We start from the raw sequence: 22,106 nt of genomic DNA, 5'->3' as shown, positions 1-22,106 counted from the left end.
TCTATCTATCTATCTATCTATCTATCTATCTATCTATCTATCTATCTACAGTTGTACGCATAAGTTTATATACTATGGCAGAATTTATGATTTCTTGGCCATTTTTCAGAGAATATGAATGATAGGTTCCCATATTAATAACTTAGTAGTAACTTTTAACCAAGTCAGCGCTTGAGCCTTTTTATATACAAAAACATTTCTTTCACTCGTGGTTAGTGTTTGGCTGAAGCCACTTATTATCAATTAACTGTGTTCACTCTTTTAAAATCATAATCACAACATAAACTACCCAAAGAACAATAATCAAAAGTTTACATACCCTGGTGATTTTGGCCTGATAACATGCACACAAGTTGACAAAAAGGGGTTTGAATGGCTATTAAAGGTAACCATCCTTACCTGTGATCTGTTTGCTTGTAATTAAAAAAAGCTATTACCTTTTGTATCAATTGACTCTCCCTTTTTAGATTGTAAGCTCTAATGAGCAGGGCCCTCTGATTCCTCTTGTACGAAATTGTAATATAACTGTAATGTTTGCCTTTATTTTGTTAAGTGCTGTGCAAACTGTTGGTGCTATATAAATCCTCTATAATAATAATAATAATAATAATTAGTGTGTGTGTATAAAAGGTCATGGAGTTCCTGGACTTCTGACAGACCCTTGCATCTTTCATTCAATGCTACACTGACATTTCTGGATTCTGAGTCATGGGGAAAGCAAAAGAATTGTCAAAGGATCTGCGTGAAAAGGCAGTTGAACTGTATAAAACAGGAAAGGGATATAAAAATATATCCAAGGAATTGAGAATGCCAATCAGCAGTGTTCAAACTCTAATTAAGAAGTGGAAAATGAAGGGTTCTGTTGAAACCAAACCACAGTCAGGTAGACCAACTAAAATTCCAGCTACAACTGCCAGGAAAATTGGTTGGGATGCAAAGAAAAACCCACAAATAACTTCAGGTGAAATACAGGACTCCCTGAAAACATGTGGTATGGCTGTTTCAAGATGCACAATAAGGAGGCACTTGAAGAAAGATGGGCTGCATGGCCTATGATGAAAGGTACGTAGGTGGATCGCTGATGTTTTGGGGATGTGTGAGCTACAAAAGCACAGGAAATTTGGTCAAAATTGTTGGCAAGATGAATGCAGTATGTTATCAAAAAATACTGGAGGAACATTTGCATTCATCAGCCAAGAAGTTGCCCATGGGATGTACTTGGACATTCCAACATGGCAAAACACAAGGCCAAGCCGACCTGTCATTCGCTACAGCAGAATAAAGTGAAGGTTCTGGAGTGGCCATCTTAGTCTCCTGACCTCAATATCATTGAGCCACTCTGGGGAGATCTCAGACGTCCAGTTCATGCAAGACAGCCCAAGCATTCACAGGAACTGGAGGCTTTTTGCCAACAGGAATGGGCAGCTTTACCATCTGAGAAGAAAAAGAGCCTCATCCACAAGTACCACAAAAGACTTAAAGCTGTCATTGATGTTAAAGGGGGCAATACACAGTATTAAGAACTGGGGTATGTCCATTTTTGATCAGAGTCATTTGGGTAGTTTCTGTTGCCATTATGATTTATAAAGAGTAAACACAGTTGATTGATAATAAATGGCTTCAGCCAAACACTAACCATGAGTGAAAGAAAAGTGTTTGTGCTATCATTCATATTCTCTGAAAAATGGCTAAGAAATCATAAATTCTGCCAGGATATAAAAACTTATGAGCACAACTGTATATATCATTTTTTTTACATCTCTCAACAACAGTACCAGTGAAACAGCTTGCACATACAATTTAAAGGAATAAAAATAACATTCACTTAACTGATAACAAATGACAGGTTACATAAATAGCAGTTTCTGATTTCTGTCCATCACAGCAGTAGGCCAAACCTGCACACAACTTGCACTGCAGGCTGCTGTGCATCAGTGGTCATGATGGCATTTCTCCCATCATAAAAACCCTCACAGCACACTTTGGAATCTTGGCCTTATATTGTTAATGCAACAGATCAGCAGTATAATGTCACTTCCAGATTTGGGACTCCAGCAGTCGCACTCCAGAAGCATAGTAAAACACTGAGCTAGCTGCTAATTGCGTTGCTCTGTTGTAAATAAAACTGTTGTTCAGTGAATTATATGACTTTAGTGCACTCCAAGAGAATATTAAGATTATATAATTCCAGCCATTCAGGTACCTATAGCAACCTAATCACATTTTATCTTGTAATGGTATTTGAATTTGGATTTAAAATTGTTCATAACCCTAGGCAATTTAGAAAGCATTGATTGAACAATGTCATAATAGATAACTTTTAGTGAAAAACTATGCATTGATCTAGATCAGCCTTTCTCAACCTTTTCAACACAAAGGAACCGTTGAAATAATATACCGGGCTCAGGGAACCCCTGCTAAAAATTACTATATCTACAACTCATGATACAGTGGGGACGGAAAGTATTCAGACCCCTCTTAATTTTTCACTCTTTGTTATATTGCAGCCATTTGCTAAAATCATTTAAACGCTTGTCGACTGCCTCATGCAGATATACTGCGGCAGAAGGGCTCGTACAAGCAAAACCACGTACCTGTACATTGCTGGCCAGCGGGGCACGCGCGCGCCCGTGGAAGCTCCGTGAGTCGGGTCACGGGTCCCATGGACTTGATCGCCGCGGGGATACCCGCGATCGCCTCACGGGAAGGAAGAACGGGGAGATGCTGATGTAAACAGCATCTCCCCGTTCTGCCTAGTGACAGTGTCACTCGATCTCTGCTCCCTGTCATTGGAGCAGAGATCAGTGACATCACACACACAGCCCATCCCCCTGACAGAAACACGCCCCTAGGACACACTTAACCCCTACACTGCCACCTAGTGGTTAACCCCTTCACTGCCAGTGTCATTTACACAGGAATCAGTGCATTTTTATAGCACTGATTGCTGTATAAATGACAATGGTCCCAAAAATGTGTCAAAAATGTCCGATGTGTCCGCCATAATGTTGCAGTCATGATAAAAATCACTGGTCACCGCCATTAAAAAAAAAAATTATTAATAAAAATGCCATAAAACTATCCCCTATTTTGTAAACGCTATAACTTTTGCACATACCGATCAGTAATCGCTTATTGCGATTTTTTTACCAAAAATATGTAGAAGAATACGTATCGGCCTAAACTGAGGAAAAATATATATATATATATTATATATTTTTGGGGGATATTTATTATAGCAAAAAGTAAAAAATAATGCGTTTTTTCAAAATTGTTGCTCTATTTTTGTTTATAGTGCAAAAAATAAAAATCGCAGAGGTGATCAAATACCACCAAAAGAAAGCTCTGTTTGTGGGAAAAAAAGGACATCAATTTTGTTTGGGAGCCACGTCGCACGACTGCGCAATTGTCAGTTAAAGCGACGCAGTGCCGAATCGCAAAATGTCAGGAAGGGGGTAAATTCTTCCAGGGCTGAAGTGCTTAAATTCATTTTTTTCCTCATTAATGTACACACAGCACCCTATATTGACAGAAAAGCACAGAATTGTTGACATTTTTGCAGATTTATTAAAAAAGAAAAACTGAAATATCACATGGTCCTAAGTATTCAGACCCTTTGCTCAGTATTTAGTAGAAGCACCCTTTTGATCTCATACAGCCATGAGTCTTTTTGGGAAAGATGCAACAAGTTTTTCACACCTGGATTTGGGGATCCTCTGCCATTCCTCCTTGCAGATCCTCTCCAGTTCTGTCAGGTTGGATGGTAAACGTTGGTGGACAGACATTTTTAGGTCTCTCCAGAGATGCTCAATTGGGCTTAAGTCAGGGCTTTGGCTGGGCCATTCAAGAACAGTCATGCAGTTGTTGTGAAGCCACTGTCTGAATACTTAGGACCATGTGATATTTCAGTTTTTCTTTTTTAATAAATCTGCAAAAATGTCAACAATTCTGTGTTTTTCTGTCAATATGGAGTGATGCGTGTACATTAATGAGGAAAAAAAAATGAACTTAAATGATTTTAGCAAATGTCTGCAATATGACAGAGTAAAAAATTTAAGGGGGTCTGAATACTTTCCGTCCCCACTGTACATTAGTGTGATGGACAGTGAGAAGAATGTTCCTTACACTTGTGGCCATTGGGAAGAATTACCCCCTTACAGATAGCTAAAAAGATCAATGGGTTCTTATGGGAACTTAGTGGGAGTGGGAACTTATCTGAGAGGCAGAAATTGCTCATTGCTCACTTTTGGAGGATCCCTATGGATCCATGGAACCCTGGTTGAGAAACCCTGATCTAGAGATTTAGGTAGTTGTATACAAATCTCAACTTTGAGCTTGACCTTGGGCCTCCCAACTTCTGAGCCTCACTACTGGTCAGTGAAGTTTGCCAAGACATTAAATATAACATTAAAAGATCATCAGGGAGGCAGGAGAGGTAGGAAAAAACTCAATGAAAAGAAAATTCAATATTTGCGTATAGATGTAGCTGCCTATATATCTGAACGTATTGGGCGTTATGATGTGCAGTTCTCATTCAGGGGTTATATCAGCTTAAGCATTTCTTTATCATATATTCATTTTGAATAGACCAGGTTTGTGTCCAGCTTGCTTTAGGTAAAATTAATTCCATGAGTTAATAGTACTTAGTGTTTTGCTAACTACAAACATCAGTATTCTAAATGCATTATTTGATCAGATCAGATTATTAAAGGATTCAATTAAAACGTGTGTTTGTAAGTACTATATACACTATATTACCAAAAGTATTAGGATGCCTGCCTTTACATGCACATGAACTTTATTGGCATCCCAGTCTTAGTCCGTAGGGTCCAAAATTGAGTTGGCCCACCTTATGCAGCTATAACAGCTTCAACTCTTTTGGGAAAGCTGCCCACAAGGTTTAGGAGTATGTCTATGGGACATTTGTGAGGTCAGGCACTAATGTGGACAAGAAGGCCTGGCTTGCAGTCTCCGCTCTAATTCATCCCAAAGGTGTTCTATTGGGTTGATGTCAGGACTCTGTGCAGGCCAGTCAAGTTCCTCCACCCCAAACTCACTCATCCATGTCTTTATGGACCTTGCTTTGTGCACTGAACCAAATCATTTGGTGGAAGGGGATAAGGGTGTATCTATCTATCTATCTATCTATCTATCTATCTATCTATCTATCTATCTATCTATCTATCTATCTATCTATCTATCTATCTCATGTTATGTGAGAACTTAGTGTTAAAGCTATTTATTTTCTTTTATAAATATTGTACGCAACGACTTTTCACTCAGGAAAACCCAATATAGTTATCACTTGATGTAGTGAAGCAAAAAAAAGTTTCAGCTCAGGATGGCCAGGAAAATTGTTTCTTCAATGTTGGGAATCAGAAGTAGGGTGCTGAAATGATCAAAAGCATGGGAGTCCTGAAGAACGTCACTTTATCATGGAACAGTTCTGTATTTTTTGTTATATGAGCTGCTGCAGCATTTTAGTAATGATTTTGAGTAGCGATGTGGAACACTTAGATGTAGAGGAATCAAAAGCAATGTTATCCAAAACATAAGCAATTTATAATCCAATATGACTTTTCATAGTATAATCTGCCTTTGCTAAAATGAATGCTAAAGTTTAATCTGCTTATATTTTGTCATCCCTGGTTTTTTTCTTCCCCCTCATATGCATGCTAATGAAATTATTAAATAAAACCCTTCTGTTTTCATTACATACCTTATTTTGGACTCAGTGATATCATCACTAGGTCTCTGTGCTCCCCTGTGCAATGAAGGCAGATCATGGCTGGTAAGAGGGGCCAGCAGGGTGCTGTAAATAACTTCCTGAAAACAATAAACTGTGTTAATGACCACATATGATGCTGAGTCTCCATGATTATAAGACGAGGAATCCAATGTATAAAAGGAGTGGGCCAGGGACAGTACAGCTGGGAAGGAAAGGGCGACATAATGTTGGACATCTTCTTTCTTAGGAAATGAGGAAGGCTCTATCTAATTTGTTGCAGTTTCTAATAAACACTATGGGAAGCTCACAGTGTGCAGTGAAATCTGATTAAGCAATTTAATTACAGAAGAGGAGCCTGTACAATTGTGTAAGATTTAAAGTAAGGCTGGAGTTCAACTTTAAGTGCTTTACCAAGCTGAAATTATTTCACAAATTTGGTGGGTAAATAGCATCAGGGTGTTAAGACCTCTCTCTTACCATTAGTTGAGGGTAAAAAAACAAAAAAAGTATAGATGTCATTGCTCATCCAGTTGAAATGGAAAAGTCTCTTCAGGCTGTATTCATAGCTAAAAGTCCAAAATGCAGCGCTTGAATTCACTTGAAAGTTCTTTCATTTCGTAGAAAATACGAAGGGCCCTTCACCAGCTTCTGTGTGTATGGAAAAGCACACCACACCCAAGTGAATCCAATCTGCTTACCAGAAGGAAATGATATATAGGCATGTAAACATCAATCTCAGGAAGTCAGGGTGTTACTCTCCAGATGATACAGGTAAAATGAGGAAATGTCCAATCGTCAAATAACATATTGCCACCGGATTACCAAACTCCAAAACCAAAATTGATGTGATAACTGTTCACCAATTTACCATTTACCGAAATGGAAACTAGAGGCAGCAATAGTGAATCCCATAAGGTAAAAAAGCAGTAATTTATTGTAGTTCACTTACAGATAATAGTAGAATACAGTCATCATGATATGAAATAAAATCTGTGGCTCTCAGCGTGCTTGCATCGGCCAGCCTGACATGTTTCATCCGACAGGATATCATCAGAGGCGTTCCCAATGACAGAACACAGGCAGCTAACGCAGCAAAGCATAAACATGACTCCCAAATTATAAGGTTCTAATATAGCTGTGATGCTGTGCAGAAAATGCAGGCTTTATAAATCCCTTGACTGATGGTAAGAGAGGGGTCCTAACACCTTGTCTGCATTAATGTGCATTTAGGGGCCCAAATAAATGTACTGTATTTTAATGCAGTAAAAACACATATGTAGTGCATTTGTTACGTTGTTTACTATGCATTACTATATACTGTATACTGTATTATAGCTGACATTTTACATTTACATTTTATAGGCAAGAACATGCAAACTGTAAGGAAACACAATGAAATGCATACATTATCCAATTTTAATCAGCGCTATCTCTAATAACCTTAAACAATTTAATTCAAAATAAATGAAATAAAATAAAAATACATTGCTAGCTGAACATTCTATAGTGATTTCACAACACCCAATAAGATAAATCCAAAATAAACTAGTGCAGTGCAACCAAATAATCAGTGTATATACATGTGACATGTGCCCCTACTGAATAAGCCCAATCACAGGGCGCTACACGTCTAGGAGCCGAGCCTGTGACGTCACACCATCACCACCGCTGCAGAGAGTGGTGAGCCGACTGATGTATTTTTAGAGTCGTTTTGTGTTTTTACTCTTGTACGTGGATTTTATTGGGGGCATTTAAAAAAAGGTGTAAAACGGGAAACACTATGTATCCACCTTTCTGTTCCATGTAATCCATAAGCAGGATATTAGTATATTGGAAATTGGAGGGGGGCAGGAGGCGGAGCCTAGCGGAGCAGACATGCATTGTTAGAGCTCCACACCGCTGAGGAGAGAAGAGAAGGACAAAGCGGAGCCTGCAGGCTCAAAAGGTATCCATTTGAACCTTTTTGCCCCAGGGAACAAACTGTGAAAGTTTGGGCAGGAAATATGGTACTGGGAGGAAGCCGTGGCAGAAATAAAAATCACCTCACAAAGAGCTCACAGGCACTCACTGCAGCTGAAGCAGCTCCAGTCACCTCACAATATACAGCATCAGGGCGCTCTCACAGACAGAAAATGTCACAGCAAGACTCTCCATTTGAGTCAGATACAGAACAAATCCTCTCACAAACTTCTCCACAAGCCTCCTCAGTATCCCCAGTAATATTATTACAATTTGAAAAGATGCTTCATAAGGCTTTAAAACAAACCTCAGACCAAATAACAAACAGCCTAACCAAAGAAATAAGAGAGCTGGGAAACCGCACCGCAGCCTTAGAAATAAAAATGAATGAAATTGAAATTACAACCCAAGAAAATATAACAGAATTGGAACAATTAAAAAAAGAGAATTTAATACTTCAAACTAAGCTTGAAGATTACGAAAATAGAGCCAGACGTTCAAACTTGCGCATAAGGGGAATACCTGAAACTGTGACAGACCTGCAATCTACTATTACTGCTCTATTACAAGAACTAAAGCCAGATATCTCTATTGAATGTTTAGAACTGGACAGAGTACACAGAGCCCTCACAGCCAAAAAGAAAGATGGACCCCCACGTGATATAATCACAAAATTTCATTATTACAGAACGAAAGAACAAATACTAATTGCTGCAAGAGAAAAAAAGGAACTTAATTTTCAAGGACACAATTATCAAATTTTTGTTGACCTATCCCAACTTACTATTACTAAAAGACGATCCATGAAACCCCAACTAATGGAACTGCAACGCCACAACATTATGTATCAATGGGGCTTCCCCTTTTCAGTCAGATTTAACTACCAAGGTACAATTTACAGAAGCAGATCAGCAGATGAACTACAACAAACCCTTTTAAAATTAAATCTGACAGAACCCACAAGCAGCAACACTCCCACACGCAGAAGAATGGCATCATCTTCACCTTCAGGCAGCACCCAGAAAATTCCAGAACAAAATGGGAATCATCATTCTCACAAAAGAGGCCGTTATGCCACATCATCCATGGACCAAGAAGATTCAATGGACTGACTTCCTAATTCCTGATATCTCTTCATTTATTATACTAAGAGATGGTTCTCTATAAAAAACCTATATTTATAACTGAATGTAACTGCATTCTGATAGTCACACACTGTGTGGGATCATGGTACATTCCAGTTATATTTCTTATTACTTCTGATTCATATAGCCTTAGAATATATAAGTGAAATAAGGAAATTCTTGTTCAGTTATATATTATCAGGTAATAACAATAGATTTATTACTTTTTAGGACAAATATGTTCAATAATCCAGAAGTAATGGAAGCTTTTTTTTTTTTTTTTCTTCTTTCTTTTCTTAAAACAAATATATTATTACCTAACTAGTTCCTAGAATTATGTTTTTGTTTATTCTAATCTGAAGCAATACAACCTCAATTTTATGAGTTAACATATCTAAACAGTTACATATGAATAAAATATGTAATTGTTTACTCTAAAAGGGTTAAAATCCCCAAATAATTCAAACTATCTTCATCAATACCAAAGTTATTAACAGTACCTTTCTAACTGAATTATTTAGCCTAGGGCAAGACTAACCATATACAACCACCCTGGAATAAATAATTTCAACAAAAACTATATTCTGCACTCCAACTAATGAAACATCATTTTGATGTCTTTTGACATAGCACTTCTCTCCTGTAAGCGGAAGATCCGTGTACCCCCATTAGCCCTCCTCATTCTCCCAACCATATTATGTGGGAGTGTGACGAAGGCACTTATTCCCCTCAGAGAGATATTTATTCTCTTTCACGGGTAAATTGTGATTACTTGCAAAAAATAATTTATACAATCTATCATCTAATATCATATGTTTTTTGTTTACTCTTTACTCCAGAATTCACTGGTTTCTTTTCTATCTATTCATCTCTTCAGTCCACACAGGTTGATCTGCGCAGTCAGCTCTGCATAACAAAAAGTAAGTCAAAACTATTTGATCTATTGCCATGGCACCACTGAATATACTTTCCCTGAATGTTCAGGGAATAAATGTCCCTCAAAAAAGGACCAAAGCCTTCCGTACTTTCCATAACAAGAAGGCTCACATAGTATGCCTCCAAGAAACACACTTCACCAAAGATTCTACTCCAAAATATATTTCTCCTTTTTATCAACAAATTTACACGGCTTCTGCCTGTACCAAGCAAAGGGGAACTCTAATTGCATTTCACCGATCCACACCATTCACCTTATCATCAGAAATTAAAGACCCAGAAGGTAGATACCTGATACTCATGGGTTATATAATGGATACAGCAATCACGGTGATTTCCTACTACGCTCCTAACAAACAACCTACACCATTCCTCTCACATATATTACAAGTGATTAATACACACAAAATAGGAACAGTGATAATGTGTGGGGATTCGAACCAGGTCCTCCTCCCATTTCTAGATAAATCACCTTTTACACCATCCAAAATAACCTCTAGATTACCTTTTTCTCAACTTCTTTCCAAATACAATCTGGTAGATTCATGGAGAGAAAGTAACCCAATGAAAAAGAAATTCACTTATTTCTCGCACCCTCATCAAACCTTCACCAGAATAGATCATATTTTTCTAACAATAGGAATGATACCAGAAATGATTGCATCAGATATAATTCCGATTCCGTGGTCTGACCATAATGCAGTATACACTACTATAGCCTCAGCCATACCAAAAGCGCATGACCCAACGTGGTACTTACCGGACATAATGCTCAAACACCCACTACATCAGATGGCCATTGAACAAGATTTAAAGGAATACATATCAATTAATAATACAACAGACATCTCCCCAATAACACTGTGGGAAGCTCATAAGCCTGTCTTGCGTGGTACAATACAAAGACAAATGGCACTATTTAAACGGGAACGCAAAAATCTAGCAAAAAAACTAGAACTCAATTTTAATGCAGCCTACATATCATTTCAAGATAATCCATCTCAGAGTACAAAATCTCATCTGGAAAAATCTAGATTGGAATACGATCTATTTCTCACTGAGTCAGTTGATAAATCCCTCAAACGCCCCAAACACAATTTCTACATGAATACAAACAAACCAGGCACATATTTGGCTCGGGCATTAAATTCAACTAACAAATCTTTCAAACCAATACGTTTGAAATTATCAAAAAATGTTTACACTTGTAATCCAGTTAAAATAGTCCATAAATTTCACTCACATCTCGCAACTTTATACAAGACAAACAATGAATTTAATCCTACAGAGGCTGAATCCTTCTTCTCAAAAATAACCTTACCTGAGTTATCTCAGAATCAAAAAAGCAGTTTGGATGAGCCTATAACTATAGATGAAGTTGCTAACGCCATAAAAGACCTAAAACTTAACAAAAGACCAGGCCCAGACGGCTACTCGGCTTTATACTATAAAACATTCTCAGAAATACTCTCTCCCATTCTCACTGAAACTTTTAACAAACTTCTAGATGGACATTCATACAATTGTTTGTATGATCCCAAAACCCCTTTCTGATGATACTTCCTGTGTGAATTATCGGCCTATCTCTCTGTTAAACCTCGATATTAAATTATTAGCAAAAATAATAGCAAAACGCCTCAATAGCATTATAGGAAAATTAATACATAGAGATCAAGTAGGCTTCATGCCAAATAGACAGGCAGGCGATAATATACGCAGGGCAGTGTTATTGGCACATATTGCTAAAAAACGGAAAATCCCTTTATGTTTTCTATCTCTCGATATTAAGAGGGCATTTGACACAGTATCCTGGCAATATATGCAATATTCATTACAAAAATGGGGTTTTGGACCCCACTTTTTAACATGGATCAAAGCATTATATAATAAACCCAAAGCCTATATAAAATATGCTGGATACAAATCTGAAGCCTTTAATATCGAAAGAGGTACCCGACAGGGTTGCCCATTATCTCCCTTATTATTTGCCCTTATACTCGAACCCATGGCCCAATATATCAGAACAAACCAAACTATAACTGGCATTGAAGTAGGAGGTATTACACACAAATTATGTATATTTGCAGACGATATATTACTTTTTCTATCATCACCACAGGTCTCTGGTCCTAACTTAATACCAGCTCTTGATGGATTTGCAGCCCTATCCGGCCTTATGATTAATCCTAAGAAATGCCTAGTGCTTAATATTTCACTCACAAACGTGGAATTGATCCCGGCTAGGACTGCACTCCCATTCACATGGGCAGAAAAATCAATCCCATATCTTGGAATTCATTTAACAGCCTCTCATTCTGACTTATTCTCAACCAATTATCCTCCTGTATTAAGACAGATCACAAATCTAATAAAACAATGGTCGCAACTCCCTTTATCCTGGATGGGGAAGATTAATGCAATCAAAATGACTATTCTACCCAAATTGCTTTATCTATTCAGAGTCCTCCCTGTTCCAATTCCTTCCTATTTTTTGAGAATAGTACAAAAAAGAGCAACTTCGTTTATATGGGGCTCTTCTAAACCACGTATACCTATACACACACTACATCTTCCCAAAAACAAAGGAGGCCTGGGATACCCTAATTTTACTAACTACTACAGAGCGGCACATTTGGCCAGTCTGTCCAAATACCATGCAAAACAGGAAATCCCATTATGGGTATTTATAGAGGCTTCAGAAAATGACCCTCTATTAATATCAAATTTATTATGGCTTGATCCTAAAGACCGCTTTAAAATTCATAATCCCATAACTAAACACTTCTTATCTCTCTGGGATAAACTAAAAACCAAATATCAGTTACAATCTCCACACAATCCTCTCCTTTCTTTTATCAGAAATCCGGCCTTTTATCCGGCATGGATCTACCCAAATTCTTTTAAAGCTTGGACAACATCAGGCATTCAGACACTAAATGACTTCATAGCATCTAAATCATTCCTTTCATTCCCATCGCTTAGAGAAAAATATGATCTACCAAACTCTGAGATATTTAGATATCTCCAAATCAAAAATTTCTATACACCGTTCCTAAAGGGGGATACACCATTATCCCAATTATCCATTTTTGAATCAATCTGTACAAAAGATCCATTTGCTAAAGGTACAATTTCATCACTTTATAATCAATTATATGGAGTACCAAATCTTAATAGACCCTCTTACGTTCAGAGGTGGGAGGAGGACCTGGGACGAACTTTAGAAGACATGGACTGGCCTAACATATGGCTCACATCTAAGTCATCTTCACCCAACATCTTAGCACTGGAGACAAATTATAAAGTCCTAACTCGCTGGTACCTTGTACCCGCTAGAGTGGCAAAATATTCACCTAATACCTCAGCTCTTTGTTTTCGAGGATGCCCAGAAATAGGCACATATTTACACCTATGGTGGACGTGCCCAGTAATCCAAACCTTCTGGAAGGAAGTCTTCGTGATTGCATCTAAAATATTTAAAAAAATAATACAACCAGATCCATATTTAACTTTACTTAATCTAAAACCGGAATGGTTAACACTCTCTCAATTCAAACTTATGATCCAACTAATAACGGCTGCAAAACAAACAGTGGCCAAGGCATGGAAATCTCCTACATTGGTACTAGCAGAAACAATTCACAGAATGAATAATACAATGTCCCATGCTAAGATGGTAGCCATCGATCAAAATCAAATTCCAAAATTTGAAAAACTTTGGCATCCTTGGATAAAACAACAGTTCCTGTCAAACTTCAATGACTCTGTCCTGTTGCCATGGTAATAGATTAAATGACTTACAGAGACACCCATTCTAAGGCTTCAAAGAGAACTAAAAAGAATAATAAACTGATGAGCGGGACAACCTTGTGGACCATACCTCTACCTTTCAACCCTTTTTCTTCTTTCTCTTTACTTTTCTCCACCTTACGATTAAAGCTCATTATCAGAATTTATTTGACCTATATACACTCTACTTGTAAACCATATGTATAGTAGGTATAAATCATTTAAATACCTACAAAAGTAACTAAGGAAATGATATATATCTTTAATTTAGGTTTACGTGAACCCAATGTTTAATATTTGAAATTTCATGATATTTACCTATATAAACCCTACTGTAAAACAATGAGCTTACTTTATAGATCCTTGTAAACTTACTTTATGTATCTTTATAACATTGTATACTCAATAAACTTCTTTTGACAAGGAAATTGGAGATCAAATGGGATCTGTGCAAGAGGGAAGAGAGGTGACCATCTGAGCTGGTTCTAATGATTAACATAGATGAGCTTGTTGTGACTTGCTTAAGGTGAGCAGGTTTTTCACCTGGTGGGTGGAGGTGCACTGATCACTGGATGAAAGAAAGAAATAGAAGGTCGCCATTTTGGGGAGCACTGAACATTTATTTATTTATTTTTTGATTATCATTTTATTTACTATAGAGACTGAAAATGTCACAATATAGTCCTAATTAAGGATTGATGGACTTTCACAATAAATTAATTGTCACATGTACACTGATTGGTTGCGCTGCACTAGTTTATTTTGGATTTTGGACAACGAAATGCATGTTCTTCTCAACACAAAAAAATTACAAAAGAAAAACGCTGTAAAAAATTAGCAAAACTACAAGCATATTTACTACACCATATATGAACCCAGCCTCATTCTACGTGTGATTATGCTTGAGGGGCAGTAGAGGCAATGCGTTTCTCACCTCCTAAGATTAGCCGTTCAAAAAAGTAATATGGTTAAGTAGCAGAACGAGCCTTACATCTTTGTGTGGTAGCTGGCAAAGACCTTCCCTATAGCTGTTCTCAGATATGTAACCAACAGGCATAAAAGCAGCACCATCTTTGACTTTCATACAGCTACATGAAGAAGGTTTCCACCCAGTAATTTGAACATTTGGTTAACTCTATAACGTGTCTAAATATTTGTAAGCTGTATGATGATAAAATATTTTTAAAAGTATTGGCTAACAAATTTGCTTTCAACTGTCAGAGAAACATGTTTATATTGTGACGTTTAGTTGACTTGCCTTAAAAAATTGATGGAACTTGAAATATTCTCAAGTCACCTTTTTATGCCTACGTTAATTACAAATTTGGGTCTGGCATCATCTTATTTATAACCGTGTGGGGTTAGCAACATGCAGTTTATTGTTTTCACATCTCTATGAACATGGATAAATGCAGTTCCCCCACTCCAGATAACAGAAATACTGCAGTCACTTAATCTCCTAGGGAGCACCATCCACTGATGCGAATGAGCCAAGAAGTCTCATTAATATTAATTTCTGAAGTGTTACTGCAATTAATGAAAGACACTGTGACCTTTTCAAATATATTTTCCCCTTACATTCCTTGTTATTGCCAAATTAGGAAAAAAGTTGGAGGATGAGAAATAATCATTAATTTCCGTATACAGCAGTCGGTGTCTAAATGAACATGACACTTACCTGGTAATTATAATGAAGACCAGGAAGCATTAACAGTGCTCTTTAGGACAATGTAAGAATCATCAGTATTGCTGCTGCGTGTTAATAACCATATAAAATACATCATTAAACATGGTTAAACTTTACAGGAGTGTAATTAGCAGTATTAATTTCATTCATTGGAGCATTGCTAGAAATACTGCAATGGTACATCCCCCAGTTTCTGGTTTAATGACCTCTCTGCCTCTAGACTTACTGTACAGTATGTGAATACATCTATTACATTAAAAAGGTCTTTATGTTTTATTATTACTCTTTGGATTGGAAATTAGAAGATTCTATAGAAGTGTTAAAATGTTGAGGTTTTATAATTTATTTCAGTTAAAATCTCAAGTGCCATATTTATGAAGAATTCAAGGAATGATTACTACTCTCCAGGAAATCATTAAATTATACATTTGGTGCAAGAATATTTTTAATGAAACACATAATTGGCAGTATTTACAAAAAGAATCTGATAGTTATGATTGAATCAGGAGATTCAAAGTGAGTGAAATTGTAAATGTTTGATTTTTTTCTATATACATACGGAAAATCTGAAATGCATATTTAGAAATCTAGGCAGTTATAATGCATGCAGATAATAAAGTAATTATAAACCTGTTTTTTATTACATTTTGGATAGGGAAGCTACAAAATGGCATCCACCTTGATTTATAACCAGCCTTTGAAGCAAGGTGCACACGGAAGGGCTTTGTACAGTCAAAACAAACAAAAGTTTTCACATCACCTTACCAGCTAGCCTGCAAAAAAAAAATCACTGTCTGAGAATTTGCATTAAAACAGAACACATTTATAAATATACACCGGTTAGCCATAACATTATGACCACCAAGACAAGAGAGGGAAAATCCACATGGCTGCACTCTAGTAATCAAACCACCTTTATTACTAAAAATCCAAACTACACAGTTTAACGCCTTTCACTCTTGTCTCAGTGCTTAATCATAACCACTTTATTATGACCACCCATCATAACCCATCGAGGCACGGACTCCACTAGACCTCAGAATGTATGCTGTGGTATCTGGCATATCCCACAGATGCTCTGTTGGATTGAGATCTGGAGAATTTGGATTCTTCCTAATTGTTGTGTTCCTCAAACCATTCTTGAACTAATCAGACCAGCCAACCTTCTTCTTTCGCTCTGTGGTTTAGTTTTGATGCTCACATGCCCATTGTGAAGTGCTTTTGATTGTTGATATGGGTCAGCAAGGGCAGTCTGACCAGTCTGCAGTTAGCCAGCCCCATACACAACAAACTGTGATGCACTGTTTATTCTGACGCCTTTTTTTCAGAACAAGCATTAACTTTTTCAACTATTTGAGTTATAGTAGCTCTTCTATTGTATCAGACTACATGTACCATGCTTGCACCCCATGTGCATCAATGAGCCTTAGCCTCCCATGACCCTGTTAAAGGTTTACTAGTTTGGCTTCCTTAGATCACTATTGATAGATCCTGACCACTGCAGACTGGAAACATACAACAAGAGCTACAGTTTTGGAGATGCTCTGACCTAGTCATCTAACCATTACAATTTGGCCCTTGCAAAGTTCCTCAAATCCTTTTGCTTGCCCATCTTTTACTGCTTTCAGCATCGACTTTAGGGACAACATGGTCATCTACTGCCTAATATATCCCACCCACTCTCAGATGCCATTGTAATGAGATAATCAATGTTATTCATTTTACCTGTCAGTGATCATAATGTTATGGCTGATTGGTGTATGTTGAAGCCTCACTGCCTCATCAAGACCCCCCCTGTAAAGTGTGGTCCTAACTCTTATATTTGAGTGTCTCCATATGGGAGCAAATTGGCAATGGATAACTTAAGGATAAGGTGAATATCTAAGCAATATTAATATGGTAGGCAGCTGCCTTATAAAATATATAATAAGCAAAATAAAAACAGAGCAAATTGCAGCAATTACTTCAGCAGTGCTCTACAACATTTTGAAGGAATATGACTACACCTCCACCACCTGGTGACAAAAATGTGTCATTACTAAGTCCATAAATATAATATCATCAACTGAATGGTTAAGAGTCCATAACCAACTGCTTGACATCCACTTGAATAGTTGGAATCACCACCAGTTAAGTGAGCCGCACTCCCTCTTTACACCTCATGCACCTCAAATTTTTGCCTTTCATTATATTGATTGGCTCAACAAACTCAATTTTCCAATCACAATGTTGGTTTTACCTCTGGTTAGAAATCTCCACTAAAACCAATACAAAGATTACAAAACCGATCCTCATAGCAAACTCTTTATTTTATAAAAATGCTCCTTAAAATAACACTCACAAGAATGCATTAAAAAACCGCTTATCATGCATAAGATCAGGCTCTGACCATGTGATAAGATTGCAAGCTGCGTCTCATTGCACTACCTGGATCCGCGTCGCTTCTGGTCGACCCTTGGACGTGATATGTTACCAGCACACCAGGGATGAGAAAATATCCCAAAGTATTATTAGATGATCACATCACAACATAAGGTAGCAACGTTTTGGGGCAGCACGGGACTCCTTCTTAAATCATATAACATATAAGTGCATATAAGTGCAGTGTGAAATAAAGTGATTTTTAAAGTACCGTCCACCAATCACAAAAAGACGAATGTGCTACCCAGATGAAGATTCAGCCAATGGGGATTCAATTCAGACCTGCAGCATCCGCTTCCCTGATGCCAGGCAACCAAATAAGGTTTCATCCTGGATCCTCAAATAGGAGCTAGGCTGGTACACAAAGGAACTGTAGGCTCCCCAAAATGTCACTATCTTATGCTGTGATGTGATCATTTAATCAAACTTTTATACATTTTCTCAGAGATCCCTGCTGTGCTGGTGGAAGAGAAGGTTACAAAGAGGACCACAACATCAGGATTATACTATTTAATACTACTACTACTTTATACTACTTAATAGTATAATTAAACTTAATTATACTACTTTCCACTGAGTCAATAGGAAAAGCTGTAAAAAAGCAATATTGGATAGTGTATTAACATGTGTTGGGGTTGTAAGAATCACAAGAGTAGTTGAACAGAATAAGAAATATTCTAGCTGGTAATAAAAAAATTCACATACAGGATATGTATTTTATTGCTAATGAAGATAGCAACCTGGAGTTCCTCTTTACACTTCTGTTTCATAAAGCTTTTTTCACAGCTCTTTCTGCCACAAAGTACCATTCTGTTTTCATTCAGTACATTTTCTGCAGAGACTCTAAGTAAACAAAATGGAGCACTATAAAAGAAGTATCTTGTGAGTGGCGGCTCCCACACAAAATTGTATCTCATGCTGATCTATTTGCTGTATGCTTTGTGTGGCTTGGTTTAGAATAAGAGTAAAAACTAATAACCAGCGTGTGAGTCAGACAAGGAAACTACAATACCAAGTAAAGTGGTAATAGATTTGACAAGCTCTCGCAGTCAAATGTCTCTTGTCAGGAAGGTGACAGGTAGCTGTTAAATGAAGCTATTCTATGCGTGTTGAATTGGGAATAATAATGATACAGTATCATTTCAAACGATCATATCTGTTATCCATACAACAAATGGTTCTCACACTTTCTTCTTTCTCTATTTAAATGTGCTTTTTGCTTTTGTACTCATGTCATATTCTGCGCTAGATTCTGAAGAGGAAGCTCATCACGTTAATAATATATTAGAAGATCGATTGTTTTTTTATCATCCTTTTACTCTTGATTTATATATTTTATTGTGTACAGACTCCCACTCTTATATTGCTGTATAATGTTCTTCTATCTTGCTCTGGTTTTTCTGGCTTTGGTCACCACTTCTTAAAAATTGTTAATTGCATGAAACTTTTGTTGTGTGAGTTAACCAGTTTGCAAAAATTGTAACACAAGTTTTGTGAGTACTTTGATGACTATTAGTTGTGAACAGGGTTTTTTTTCTCAGAAAAAAGGTGCAGGAACTCACCCCCACTGCTAGGTCATGCCCATACCCGCCCCATAGAACCACCCCCTCCTATGTCACGCCCCTAGAACTGCCCCCCTAAAACCACCTAGTCCAGCAAGAGACAGTCCAGTCCAGCAAGAGACAGCCCAGTCCAGCAACAGTTAACAAGAGACTAGTGAGGAGGAGGATAGGCTACCTACCCACATCAGCCACCCAGGGCCATCTTTAATATTGATTGGACCCTGGGCAAAAATTTTCCTTGGGCCCACCTGCATGCAATTTCGCTCTCCACTTGCTGTAAACTTACAATAAATAGCAGCTAAACTTAGTTTAGTGTAGCAGATCAGGCAGCAATTCTGATTGGTTGCTAGAGGTTACTACACATCATGCTCAATGTTGGGATTAATCCATAAAATATTCCACTTCTTAGTACATTCATTTCAGGGATGATCATCATAGAGGTACATTTTGCAAAGGCAAAAAGGCTGTTCACTTTGCAAGAGAATATTCCCTCAGCTTAGTGAATGAAGTGAAGTTCTGCTGACTTCCATCATCTAATTTTTTGCAAGCAAAAATTCTATTTTTTTTCTCATTTTCCTAGCAAAAGATTGCATATTCTTTGCAAAAGTGATTTTTCACCACTTTCACTAGGCTGAAGGAAAATTCCTATACACAGTGAACAGACTATTTGCCATAATAAATCCACCCCATCTTTTGTAAGATTCTTTAATCAGAGGAAGAGAAAAGTCCCTTGCATAATGTTACTATGAAGCATACAAGACTTTGTGTATGTAAAAGACATTTAATAACATTTAAAGTATTGGAGGATTTACACCGGTTATAGATTAGCAACAGTAAACGTTTTGACAGCTTAGTTTTGGAAAGAATAATGAAAAGTTAGAACATCTTTCAGGGTTTTTTGCTATCTTTGCACCCACTGAAGATTCACCTTCTCTGTTTGTCCTGGTGTCATTTGTCACTGAGAGAGAGAGTGATGAGAAGTGGAAAATATTACTGTTGCTAACTGGAACAGGAAGTGAGGGAAAATCTTTCAATGCTAACACCTCATTTAATGACAGCTAAAAGCTAATTTTCCTTACTTTGGATACATTTTCTATCATTTACACTATGAGTAGCTCTTTCACATAGTGGACAATGTATTTTTTATGTTTGTTGATACATAAATATTTAGTTCTGTAGTTTTTGATAGATGGGCAGCATTGATATCTACCCTCTTTAAATTAAATTGTTCAACCTCTGCCTATACTGCTGAAGCAACAAATTCTAATCTATGAACTAATACATCTCTATGCCTCCTTGTCCTCAAGATTGATTAAGAAAGATGTAATATATACCGTCTGATCTTCTGGCTCCAATAAACACTGACTTTACTTACCTTCCAGTTAATCATTTCACTTTATCATGCTTTATTCCTTATGAGCATAACCAGAATAGATAGCTTGAAGCCAGAGCTCTATTACAATCTGGCTTTCATAAACAAATGTGTAAATGAGAATTTCATCTTATTTTCATGGAATAAGATGGGGATTGATTGTTCCGCTTTAGAATTGCTATTGATCTGCAGATTTTTAGATCATGGAATTGAGCATCAGTGAGGAATAAGTGTCCTTGTGTAAGTCACTTTGAGATCACCCTTAAGTTTGTGTATTTTATGGATATTCTTTTAGGATACTGCATGAACATTACTGACAAATGCTTTTAAAAGCTTAAAGCGGAGCTCCAGTCCCCATAACCATTTTTTTTAAAGCCCCTCTCCCCTGAATTGTTACAACTTCTAGTATAATATTTGCATAATGTTAGTAATGTCTTCCTGCTTCTTTCTTAGAGATCAATAAAATATTACTCGATCTCAGAAGCAGGCAGGGGCCATCGAGATTTTGGGCATCTGAAGACCGCTTGTGCTTATTTCTGGGATTAGGTGCAACTGGCTACCCAGCATGCACCTCCTGATCTCGCGCCTGCCTAGTTTCTTCATGACAGATTGCCATAGTGCTGTGCCACAGTCTTTGCCCCCATCATAGAGCTGTGCAACATTCATTTTCAGAACCACCTAAGTTTACTGTTCCTGCTTCTGCCACTCATGCAACCGGCGCAAAGGATTCCATCTCCACCGCCACTCGGAACCCAGTATAATGACAAAAGAGTCTGCAGTTAAAAAATGGTACCTAACTCTGCCTGGCATCACATCATTTCTGGTTTTGAAATAACGCAATGCCAGAAGCGGAGGATGCGCGTTGGGATTGGTGACACTGATATCTCCTGGAGTGGAATTGCTTACCTCGCGGAGAGGTGGGCCAGAAGTGAGAGAATTTGTAAAGAAAAAAGGTATTTAAACAAAAGGAAAAAAAAAATATACCCAAAACGTAATGGCACAGGGATCAGCTACCAGTGGGGCCGTGGTTGCTAAATGGGGTGGAACCCCACTTTATGTCAATCTGTCAAACCCTGCGCTGTGATTTTTATGTGAAGCTGTCTTTTTTAGACTTTTTTAAATGTGTATATTCTATTATTATGGGTTATAACTACTAAACTTAATACTGCCTGACTGAATAAGCCAACTAAATGTAGGCATTCTGGTTGCTGGGAAATACACAACTACTAAAACTGGAGAGTGCAACATCTGGTGCAGCTCTGCGTAAAAACAAGTCAGCTTCCAGGTTGTATTTTTTTGCCAAAGCTTAACTGAACAAGCTGATATTAGAAGCTGATTGGCTACCATGCACAGCTCCATGAAATTTTGCACTTTCCAGGTTTAGTCAATCAACTCTAATTGGTCAGCAAATACACAGGTGGCTTATTTAAGACAGAGACCAGTGTGTAAAGTATTCTAACCCACAGGCTAAAAATTACAGCCTACAACTGTTTAGAATACAGCAAATTGTAATCTATCTGTAGCAGTT

At 37.5% G+C, this 22,106-nt stretch overlaps 1 protein-coding gene across 2 annotated transcripts in view; it reads left to right on the top strand.

Annotated features, from left to right (window-relative positions):
• The window catches only part of PLXNA4 (plexin A4), a 1,066,226-nt gene that overhangs the window by 1,000,175 nt on the left and 43,945 nt on the right, over positions 1–22,106 (top strand). The window lies entirely within an intron of this gene.

The sequence above is a fragment of the Aquarana catesbeiana genome, linkage group LG03, assembly GCF_042186555.1.
Source record: "Aquarana catesbeiana isolate 2022-GZ linkage group LG03, ASM4218655v1, whole genome shotgun sequence".
Lineage (NCBI taxonomy): Eukaryota > Metazoa > Chordata > Amphibia > Anura > Ranidae > Aquarana > Aquarana catesbeiana.
This window is presented reverse-complemented; position numbering and strand designations above follow the sequence as displayed.